The sequence below is a fragment of the Lissotriton helveticus genome, chromosome 6 (genome assembly GCF_964261635.1).
Source record: "Lissotriton helveticus chromosome 6, aLisHel1.1, whole genome shotgun sequence".
In the NCBI taxonomy this organism is placed as follows: Eukaryota; Metazoa; Chordata; class Amphibia; order Caudata; family Salamandridae; genus Lissotriton; species Lissotriton helveticus.
The window spans coordinates 2,106,811,597-2,106,823,463 of record NC_136067.1 but is presented as its reverse complement, the minus strand read 5'-3'; positions in this window follow the sequence as shown (position 1 = coordinate 2,106,823,463).

The following is an 11,867-nucleotide window of genomic DNA, read 5'->3' as shown; positions in this document are numbered from 1 at the left end:
GATCATAGGCCCCCAGAATGGGATGACTCCTTTAAAGAAATCGCCGGCCTCTTGGTCCGCTGTATCTTCAGCATCTATGGCCCCCCTTCGCCGTCTATTAATTACGGTCGGAGGGTCACTGAGATGGTAATCTGCTGGGGCGGTGTAGGTAGGGGGAAGGAGAAATGCAATGTAGCATTTTCCGGACCAGCCTTGAGGTAGCCAAGTGCGGGCATGAGGTCCACAGATAAAGTAGGTGTTGGGGGCAGTGGCCATCATTGGGAAATTTAGATCAGGTAGGGTGTATGTCTTGTTACATTCACTATCTCCCATTTTCTGACCCTTGCCCTTTCCTCTTACGCAGAATAGGCCCTTATGGGGCACGGCCCATCCTCCCTGTTCTGTCTGTCTTTTCTGGACAGAGAACGTCTCCCTAAAGGAGGTAGTGTCATTAAAGAGTGAATAACTGGTGTTTTCACTATTGTCTGCCCGTCCCCATGTTGCTGTGAAAGTTACCATCCTTTTGACGGCTCGTACTGTTTTTGTTTTTTTTCCGTTCCAGGTGCTAGCGTTCTTGTTATGGGTCTCAGGAATGTTTCTAACAGAAGCGGAAAATATCGTAGAGAGTGCATAGGTAGATCCAGCATAGCCAAAAGGGAGAGGAATAAAAGGCATTCCTCCGTGTACGGAGTGTGGCATTAAACCACACACCCAACAATTGGTCTTGTTAATCACCAATTGATGTTGGTGGAGTGTGGAGATGAACGTGTTATTGAAGAACTCTTTTCTTCTGTTCATGAGATGTGGGGGAAGATCTACGTGTGAATGCATAGCTGTGTTGTTCAAAGGCGTGAGGGAAGACGGTGGGAAAGCTAGATGAAGGAACCAACCTAGACAAGCCATGATGCAGAAAATAAGAATCATGATAGAAAGAAAAATGGAAACTTTGTTCTGTAACAATTTCGCACAATGAGTCTTTATCTTCATGATTTCGGCTGCTTAGTCTGAGTAAAATATGCACCAGTGACCGGACACTTCCCAGCAACCGCTTCACCAAGCGTCCGTCTTGGGCTTAAATAGCCACTGGCAGGCCGAGGTCAGATGCAATGTCTCAAGTCTGTTTGGGATAGGATCTCAGCTGCGATTTGTACTCTTCTTTGTGTAAAAGTTCTGTAAGGGGTAAAATAAAGTCTGTCGTTTCAGTGTCTTTAAAGTCTGATGTTTTAGTGTCTCTGGTCTCGGGATCAGCAACAGCGTCCAAAGGAGTTGGTCCGTAGAAGGGTTTACAATGGCTCACGTGGAGCCACCCTTTCCGTCCCTCGACTTTGACGGCGGTCCTCGTCGTGAGCAGCACCAGCTTGGGAGACGTCCACCTTCTTTCCAGAGGGCTGGTTCGGTCAAAGTTTCTGATGAGCACCCATTGGCCAGGCTGAAGGGAGAGCTCATCGGGCGTGGTCTTGTCTGGAAAAGCTGCAGCCACCTGTGAACGGCAAGAGCGTAGTGCAGACATCAAAGAAGCCAAGTAATCTGTCAGTACATTTGCATCAATGTCAGTTAGCTTTTTAGGAGATGGGACACCCCAGATATTCGGAGGCCTCCCAAATGTGATCTCATAAGGGGACAGACCCGTCCGGGAATGTGCCACCATTCTCATGTAGAAGAGGACAACCGGAAGGGCTGTAACCCAGTCTATTTGCTTGTCAGCGCATATTTTTGCTAACTTCGTTTTTAATGTCTGGTTATGTCGTTCAACTAGGCCTGCTGCTTGGGGATACCTAACACAGTGAAATTTCCAGGTGTATCCTAACAGTAAGGAGACAGCCTCCATCAATTTAGAGGAGAATGGTTGTCCGTTGTCAGAGTATATGACTCTTGGCAACCCATATCGAGGGAAAAATTCCCTTACCAATTGCTTGGCAGTCATCTGGGCACCATAGTCTGGGACGGGGTATGCTTCAGTCCATCGAGTTAAGGTAAAGATTACTACGAGGACATACTTATGTCCCCGACATCTCTCCATCTGTATGTAGTCCATTTGTAGGACTTCGAAGGGGTGATCTGGAGGATGGAACCCTCCTTGTTCAACTGCTACACTTTTCCCGGGATTGAACTGACAGCAAATCATGCAGGTGCGTACTTTTTGTTTGGCTGCTGCACGCAGATGCTTGTTGTGCCATATCAAATTCAGACTGTCTAACAATCCTTTTTCTCCTAGAGTTGCGGGACCATGGGCAGTTTCTATCATTACGGGAACCATTAGGTCAGGGAGAAACCATTTGGACTTGTCCTTTGTTACCCAACCTTGATCTGTGTGTGAACCTCCCTCCTCCTCCCATTTTCTCTTTTCGGTCTCTGTGGCTTGGTTTTGGATGTCTACTACAACTTTGGTGGGATCGATAACTGGACAGATAGTTCTAATGGTGGTTTCGGTGTTTAGTGTTTCTGTCTGAGCAGCATGTTTAGCTGTGGCGTCTGCCAGAGCATTACCTCTAGTGATAGAGTCTGTGACCTTGGTGTGTGCTTTACATTTCAGTATGTCTACTTCTGTGGGTCTGTGTATTGCTTCTAATAGTTGGAGGATAAGATCTCCATGTTGGATCTTGGTTCCAGGAGAGGTTAGGAAACCTCTCTCTCTCCAAAGGATGCCAAAGTTGTAGACTACCCCTAATGCGTACTGCGAATCGGTATAGATGTTGACTCGTTTTCCTTTGGACCATTCACATGCTTGGGTAAGAGCTATTAGTTCTGCTGCTTGTGCTGAATGTACGGATATTCTGGCTGCTAAAAGAACTGTGTTTTCTGTAGTGACAGCATAGGCTGCTGTATGTTCGCCTGATTGGAGGCGCATACAGGAACCGTCTACAAACAGTGTGTGTTCTGGTGCACTTAGAGGGACGTCTGTAAGATCAGACCAGGGTTTTGTGACTAGTTCGACTACCTCTAAGCAGTCATGAATCTGATTGCCAACTGGAACAGTAGGCAGTAGCGTAGCTGGGTTGAGGATATTGTATCTTTTGATGATGATGTGGGGTTGGAACAGAGTGACTTCATAACCTGCGAGGCGAGCTATGGTCAAGTGTTGTGTCTGTGTCCTATTCAAGAGTAGTTCCACTGCATGTGGAACTTGTACTTCAAGAGAGTGTCCTAGTACTATGGAATCACTTTGTCGTATTGCTAGAGCTGTAGCTGCGACAGACTTCAAACAGGCAGGCAAACCTTGTGCAACAGGGTCAAGAGTGCTAGAAAAATAAGCACTGGGACGATGTTTGTTGGCTTGTGTTTGTGTGAGTACTGACAAGGCTGTACCTTCCCGTTCTGTGACAAAGAGGACAAAAGGTTTGGCATCATCAGGTGTAGCTAGGACAGGTGCAGAGCATAATGCTTGTTTGATGGTGTCAAAAGCAAAAGTATGATCAGGTGTCCATGGCAATGGGGAAGAGATGGTGGTCGTTAGCTGTATCAGGGGTTTGGCCAAGTATGCAAACTGGGGAATCCATTGTCTACAGTAGGAGGTGAGGCCAATAAAGGCACGGACTTCTTTCTGTGTCTTGGGGACAGGAATGTTAAAAATGAGTTGAATTCTTTCAGGTGTGAGTGCCCTACCCTCCTTTGACAGCAGGTGTCCTAGGTAGGCCACCTGCTGTAAACACAATTGTAATTTCGAGGGTGACACCTTGTGGCCATGTTGTGCAAGGAACATTAGGACAATTCGTGATGCTTGCTCACATTCTGGTTCGGAGCGTGCGGTGATCAGCAAGTCATCGACATATTGTAACAATGTCGTATTGACGGGCAGAACAATGTCGTCTAACTGTCTAACTGTCTTCTAAGTGCCTGACTGTAGATACTGGGACTTTCTGTATATCCTTGGGGAGCTCTTGTGAAACAGAAGCTACGACCTTGTAGGGAGAATCCGAATAGGTACTGACTGTCTGGGTGAATGGGTACACTGAAGAAAGCGTTCTTTAGGTCGAATACAGTAAAATGGGTGGCCTCAGGATCTATAGCTGATGTCTGAGACCACGGGGTATTGTGGTACTACACATTTGTTCAGTTCACGTAAGTCAACCACGAGTCTGTAGACTGGTGGCGCACCATCATCAGTTTTCTTTCGGACTGGCAGAACTGGCGAGTTACATATGTTGGAAGGTACTTCTCTGACTACTCCTTTTGTTATCAAATCATCAATCTGAATAAGGGCTTGTTCTGCATCTGGAGGTAATTTGTATTGACGGACACGAGGTAGGACAACGCCTTCCTTCAATGTCACTAGATGTGGTGCAATATCCATGAATCCTACATCTGTTGGATCAGTAGCCCATATAGTAACAGGAATGTCTCTTAATCTGACATCTAGTTCTTGTGTGGTGAAATGACCTTTAAAATCTCGGAGGAATATCGGACCCCTTCCGGGGAACAACATATTATAGCACCTAGTTCTTTTAGTGTCTGGATGCCAAGGAGATTTTCGGGACAGGACTTTGTAAGCACCAAATCGGTGGAAGTTGTAAGAGGACCAACTTGAAGTGATATTGGTTCGGAAACTTTGTTGATGACAGGTGTACCTGAAAAACCCAAGGAAATACTATTTGAGCCACAGAGGGATACCTTGGGAACTTGGTTGTGCTGCACTGTCGTCCTACTAGCCCCGGTGTCGATCAGAAATGTTGCTTTTTTACCTAGAAGTTTAGCATGTACATAGGGACCCTCTTGGTCAACCGGGACCGGGATCAGTGGACGACTATTGTGTTCCTCCCAGCTGTCTCATGAAATCATGGGGAATTCAGGATAGGATGACACTAGGTACTGGTAGAGTTGGGTGGCAGGTTTAGCATCAGTTGGAGGAGCTGATGTGGGAACAGAAGGTCGAGGGGGATAGTTACGAGGTTGTGTCTTCCCAGTGGCAATATTATGTTGTAATACTGGACAGTGTAAAGTCAAAGAACGATCCATGGAGAGGTTGATATAAAGGTATACTCTAACACTCGCTAACAGTATATATTCCAAAATAATATTAAGATCACTGGTCACAGACTAGTTTGTAACGTTCACAGTCTTTTTATTAAAAAACATTTTGGTTAAAATTTCAGTGTGAATTCGATTCTACTGAAAACATAAAATATACAAAGTAATCCAAGCATGACACTCTATACAATAAATTTAAAAACAAAAAGACATTTTCATGTTAAACTATACAGCACGAAAAATGAAGAAATACACATTTTCTAAATTATCAACATACTTTCATCATTGAAGCAGAAAAGATAGACAAAGGAAAGGAGAAAACCCCACATGCAGGAAAAATACCTAATATTATTACATATAATCCGATTCAACAGCCTACACAATGATATACTAGGATTTCCAGTATTACAATATGCAAAATATCCAGAATCCCAGGGGCTTGAATTCATAAAAGGACAAAAAGCGTTGACGCGTTTCGGTGTATCGACCCGTGGATATGGTTACACCTTCATCAGGACAGTTTCATTTGGGGTCATCTGATTCAGTTACCAGATATCCTTGCTGTGTGTGAGAGAATTATCGGTCAATATAAATTGTAACCTTTCTTTTTTAACATGATCTTCAATTTAAATTGCCCTAGGACAGTTAACAACTCTTTTGTTGAATACACCTATACATACAAGTTGATGTTAACCCGCTACATTCAAATGCTCTCATTACATATCTTATAACATCGTTAGAATTAAGTCACTTTCCGTGTGCTCCATTATAATGTAGTCGATGACCAGTTCTCATTACACTAAAGTAACATTATCTAAAGGGACTACTGACCTTTATTTAGGGATACTGGTTAAATATCACAGTGTTGGTCAATTTCCACACACCGCCTGGAATAGGATGGGAGCGATTCAACTTTCGCTCTGATCCGATCTAGTGACAGAATTTATACATAAATTAATGACTGTTCTGATTCTTTCGAAATACCCAGTTAATAATATCTAGATATTTAGTCAGAGGTTTGACATTACCGTTTTTTTGGTGAAAAGGATTTGTAGAATATTTCTTCCTTAGTTTGTTTGCTTGAACTCAGATTTCCCTGGTTATGGGATGTTTCCTCACTCTGTTACGTGTGGGGGCCCTTAATCGAGAACAGAGGGACTTATTTCAGTATGCCACACAGTTAAACATCATTATTGAGCTCCAACCCGATAGATCTAATCTATACATACCTTGTATTGTTAAAGGTGTCCCCTTCCCCGTGGTTCGCCTTATATTTCAGACTCGTCACTTGCCTCTTGGTAACGGTTTGTGGGTATAAACATATGTCTGTGTGGAAAACGGATCACATTGTGTACCTCTACCAGGCGGACATAGTAGATCTAACAGGTGTCACCCCACTTTAGTCATATATTCTAGGTCACCTGATACTGGGGATTTCTTTTTTCGGCAGTATATTCATCGCGTTTAGTCTCCCCATGAGTTTTAGTAGACATATTTAAATTACCGTAGGGGTATTTTTAATGGTCACGCACGTTTCCCTTAGTTGTTTTTAGCTATGTAGTTAATTTTTTGCTCCGATATTTTCTGGCCTGTTAAGTATTTGCTTTTCACATCTCTTACCCTTAGTTCTACTATACCCCATCATGTTTCTATGGTGGCGCTATTGTTCTTAAACCCTAGGGACATGATGTATATATAGTAGCGCTGTTATTCTTAAAAACCAGGCACATGAACGGGTATTTAACTTGTCTAGTTATTTAACCTTGTAGTCCCTATAGTATACTACTCGCTATTACGGCAGTGGGTCTAACACATCTTGAACGCCCCCACTTGCATAATGTTCTATTGCACAGGTTCTATTATCGCTCTAAATTTTGGAACAGGAAGTGTCACGACGCCATTATCATCCCCTGCTTACCTCTTAGATCTTAAAGCAGCGCTCGCCACAGGTGCATCCGGTCTTGTATTTTCCGTTTGGTCAACTGAGGCGTGTTTCAGTGTTTTATATATACGCACCACCGAGTTAGATGTATCGCAGCTGTGGGGCATTTTTACCACTCCCATTCCGTACATGCGTACGGAAGTGATTTCTTTCACGTAAATCGTGGCCATTTTGGAAAAGGATAGTTAACCATATACTAAGCATAATGCTCGAGAATAATGCTCGAGAATAATGGCCAAGATGTTACCACGTATGGTTATTAAGGTTTAGATTTTATCACGTACTTAAAGATATTCATTCTCTTACGTGAACATAACTCTGTGTTATTTCATGGGTAAGTCCCCATTGCACATTCCCACGCATGTGTGGTAGAGAGGTGCGCATACCGCAAAAGCGGCGGCCATTTTAAAGCGGGTATTTACTATCAAGACTTACATTCTCATCGCTGATACATAATAGGATTACACTGGGGAATTTATTTAAATTAATGAGTCCCACTCCTCCCTAGTGTTCAATCCGTTTTTTATGGTGTTAAACTTTATTATGTACCACTGTTCTTGTTGTTTACGTCTTTTTGTGCTGTTCCCCATCCTAGTCTGTTCTTTTATTTTTTCAAATATTACCAATTTGATATCAGTCTCACTATGGTTCTTATCTTTCCAATGGTCTACTAAGGGGGCATTTTCCCTTTGCAATCGAATTGCTGATTTGTGTTCCCCTATTCTGACCCTTAGTTCTCTCCCTGTTTCCCCTGAATAGCTGAGGCCACATGGGCATAGGATCAAGTATACCAGATTCTTACTTCTACAGTTGTTAAGTGTATTGATCTTGTGTTTGATATCATTCAGGCAAACTTCTTTCGTTACTAAGCACAGGTCACAGACACTACAGGATCCACACTTATGATTACCTGTCGCTTTCGTGCCCATTAGGGTTTTTTGTCCTTCCACTGCGTCATCTCTGTATGTGTGTACCAGAGTTGACCTAAGATTTTTGTTTTTTCTGTATGCGTAAAGTGGCCTTGGTAATTTGGTTTTAGTTCCCTCATTTAGAATTTTCCAATTATGGTTTATAACATTCTTGATTTGATTGGCAATCCCCGAGAATTGACTTACCATCACAATTTTGTCCATGGTTGAGTCTTTCTCCTTTTTATCAAGAAAGCTTTCTCTATCGTAGTAACGTGCTCTTTTTAGTGAGTGGCTAATGAGTTTGTTAGGATACCCCCTTCCCATAAACTTCTGTTTAGTGACTTCTGCATGTCTGTAGAAGTCATCAAGGGAGGTACAGTTCCTTCTAAGTCGGAGAAATTCTCCAAACGGGATACTATCTTTTTGACTTTTGGGGTGGTAACTGTTGTAGTGTAGAACCGTGTTGCGGTCAGTTTTCTTTTTAAACAGTTCCACCACAAGTCGATTATTGTCTACCTTAATGCTAATATCTAAAAAATCTACTTTTCTATTGCTGTATGTGGCTGTGAATTTTAGGTTTTCGTCCCCTAAATTAATCCACGTTAAAAACTCTTTTAACAATTCTTCAGTACCTGACCAGATAAAAAAAATACCGTCTATGAACCTCACCCAATTTCTAATATTCTCATAGAAGGGACTGATTTCATTATATACATGCTTATCCTCAAATATACTCACATAAATGCAAGCCAGGCTTGGTACGCAAGTTGCGCCCATGCTGGTCCCTTTACGTTGAATGTAAAGGTCTTTCTTGAAGAGGAATATATTATTTAGAAGTACCATTGATACGCATTGGACTATAAAGTCTTTATTTGCACCAATTATTTCTGTCTCTTCCAATAATGTTCTAATTACATTTATTGTATCTTGTTGTGGTATGTTTGTGTAGAGGGACTCTACGTCAAGAGTCACCATATATTCCCTATCTTCCTTGAAGTCTAGTCCCTCCACTTTAGTTATCATATCAGAGGTATCTCTGATGTAAGATTTTTGTTGTTGTACTAAAGGTTTCAAAAACTTATCGGCATATACACTCAAAGGTTCCAGTAACGAGTCAATGGAGGCCACTATCGGTCTTAAAGGTGGATCCTCCATACTCTTGTGGACTTTTGGAAGTCCGTAGAAGGCTGGTGTTTTAGGATTCTCATTATTTAAAAATTTTAATTCCTCCTCTGTGATCATTCCATTTGATGTGGCATTTGTTAGAAGGGATGCTACTTCTAGTTTTAGGGACTCTATTTAAATTCCTCCTCTGTGATCATTCCATTCGATGTGGCATTTGTTAGAAGGGATGCTACTTCTAGTTTTAGGGACTCTAATCTATGTTGGGGTACCCTGGTGTAGTGTTCTGAGTTAGAGAGGAGGGATAGGGCCCTTTGTTCATAATCAGTTGTATTGAAGACCACTACCCCACCTCCCTTGTCTGCAGGCTTTATAGTTATAAGGATATCTTCAGCCAAGGAATCCAGTGCCTCTCTCTGGTCTTTGGAAATGTTATGCTGCAGATGATGCTTTCTCTCTACAATTTTGCCTATTTCCAATTTGACCATACTTTCAAAGATATCTATATTTTTATCTACCATCCCAAGACTCGGTGTGAAGGTAGATTTTGCCCTCAAACCTGAGTCAGTGGGGGGGGGGGGGTCCCTATGTGGCCTGTCTTCAAAGAATCTACGCAGTCTAATTTTTCTGAAGAATGATCTTAAATCTTTTTCTAGTTGGAATTTATTTATGCCCGCCGTGGGGACAAAACTAAAGCCCATCTTTAAAACTTCCTCTTCCATTTTTGTGAGGACTCTGCTTGATAAGTTTATAATTGGAGTTGTCCCTACTTCCAGTACACTTTGTTCCTCGTTCTCTTGTATTCTTGAGGTGCCTGGTTGTTTTGATATTCTTGGTCTTGATCTTGAATTTGTGGTTTCCTCGTATATCCCCCTCTTCCCCTGTTTGAGAATCCCCTTGAGGGTCTCTGGGGGCGCTGATCTAAAAAATCCTCATAGTGCCTATTTTGTTGATTGTACGTTGCTTCTTCTCTCTGTGGTGTTTCTTCTTCCCCTCCACTACTTTCTGACGACCCTGAGAAGTTCATATGTCTCGGGCGTCTTTGTTGGAACCTGACCCTCGTTCCTCTTTCCCAATTTTGTTCTGGCTTTGTTGTGTAGTAATCCTTCTTGAGGAATGGGTAAATCACCTCCTGGCTAAATCTATTAACATCTTTTCTAAGCTTCTGAGTTTTTTTGTTGATTAGATATTCGCAATAACCGTTCATATCCTGGTTTATTTCCTCTATCTTTTTTCTTGCCTCTTCTAGTACATTAGTTTCGATAAGAGTCTTTTCTAGTTCTTCTATCTCCTGTTTTTCTATTAGGATGGTGCTCTGCGCTGTTTCTATTATCAAGAGCATCCAATCCCGACTACACCTGTTCGAGATGAAAGTCCAGGTTTCTAAAAATTTGGGATTGTTGACAAAAAGTCCCGGCTCGTTGCGTACTTGGAGCCCGACTGGGATGGTTCCAGCTCTTACATACTGTGTCATAAATTCAGCATGTAATTCTGTGCGAATCATTTTCTTTTTTAGGTTGACTAATTCGTTCCATTTCTCTCCCCCATTTGGGATTACTGTTATTGAGTTCCCGTTTCTATTGGAACCAAGAATTTTATTTAATTGCTCTTCATTAAAGCCAAAGGTCTTTAGTAAGTCCATTATTATGATTGGATAGACAACAGTAGGATTACAAGGGTGAAGACCCCGATAAAGCTACAAACTCTCCAGCACCAGGCTGTACATATGAGTTAATGAATTGAGAGAAGACCCCACAAGTTCCAGGGAACAGGGTACTAGGGACAATGTAAAGTCAAAGAACGATCCCTGGAGAGGTTGATATAAAGGAATACTCTAACACTCGCTAACAGTATATATTCCAAAATAATATTAAGATCACTGGTCACAGACTAGTTTGTAACGTTCACAGTCTTTTTATTAAAAAACATTTTGGTTAAAATTTCAGTGTGAATTCGATTCTACTGAAAACATAAAATATACAAAGTAATCCAAGCATGACACTCTATACAATAAATTTAAAAACAAAAAGACATTTTCATGTTAAACTATACACCACGAAAAATGAAGAAATACACATTTTCTAAATTATCAACATACTTTCATCATTGAAGCAGAAAAGATAGACAAAGGAAAGGAGAAAACCCCACATGCAGGAAAAATACCTAATATTATTACATATAATCCGATTCAACAGCCTACACAATGATATACTTGGATTTCCAGTATTACAATATGCAAAATATCCAGAATCCCAGGGGCTTGAATTCATAAAAGGACAAAAAGCGTTGACTCGTTTCGGTGTATCGACCCGTGGATATGGTTACACCTTCATCAGGACAGTTTCATTTGGGGTCATCTGATTCAGTTACCAGATATCCTTGCTGTGTGTGAGAGAATTATCGGTCAATATAAATTGTAACCTTTCTTTTTTAACATGATCTTCAATTTAAATTGCCCTAGGACAGTTAACAACTCTTTTGTTGAATACACCTATACATACAAGTTGATGTTAACCCGCTACATTCAAATGCTCTCATTACATATCTTATAACATCGTTAGAATTAAGTCACTTTCCGTGTGCTCCATTATAATGTAGTCGATGACCAGTTCTCATTACACTAAAGTAACATTATCTAAAGGGACTACTGACCTTTATTTAGGGATACTGGTTAAATATCACAGTGTTGGTCAATTTCCACACACCGCCTGGAATAGGATGGGAGCGATTCAACTTTCGCTCTGATCCGATCTAGTGACAGAATTTATACATATATTATTGGCTGTTCTGATTCTTTCGAAATACCCAGTTAATAATATCTAGATATTTAGTCAGAGATTTGACATTACCGTTTTTTTGGTGAAAAGGATTTGTAGAATATTTCTTCCTTAGTTTGTTTGCTTGAACTCAGATTTCCCTGGTTATGGGATGTTTCCTCACTCTGTTAC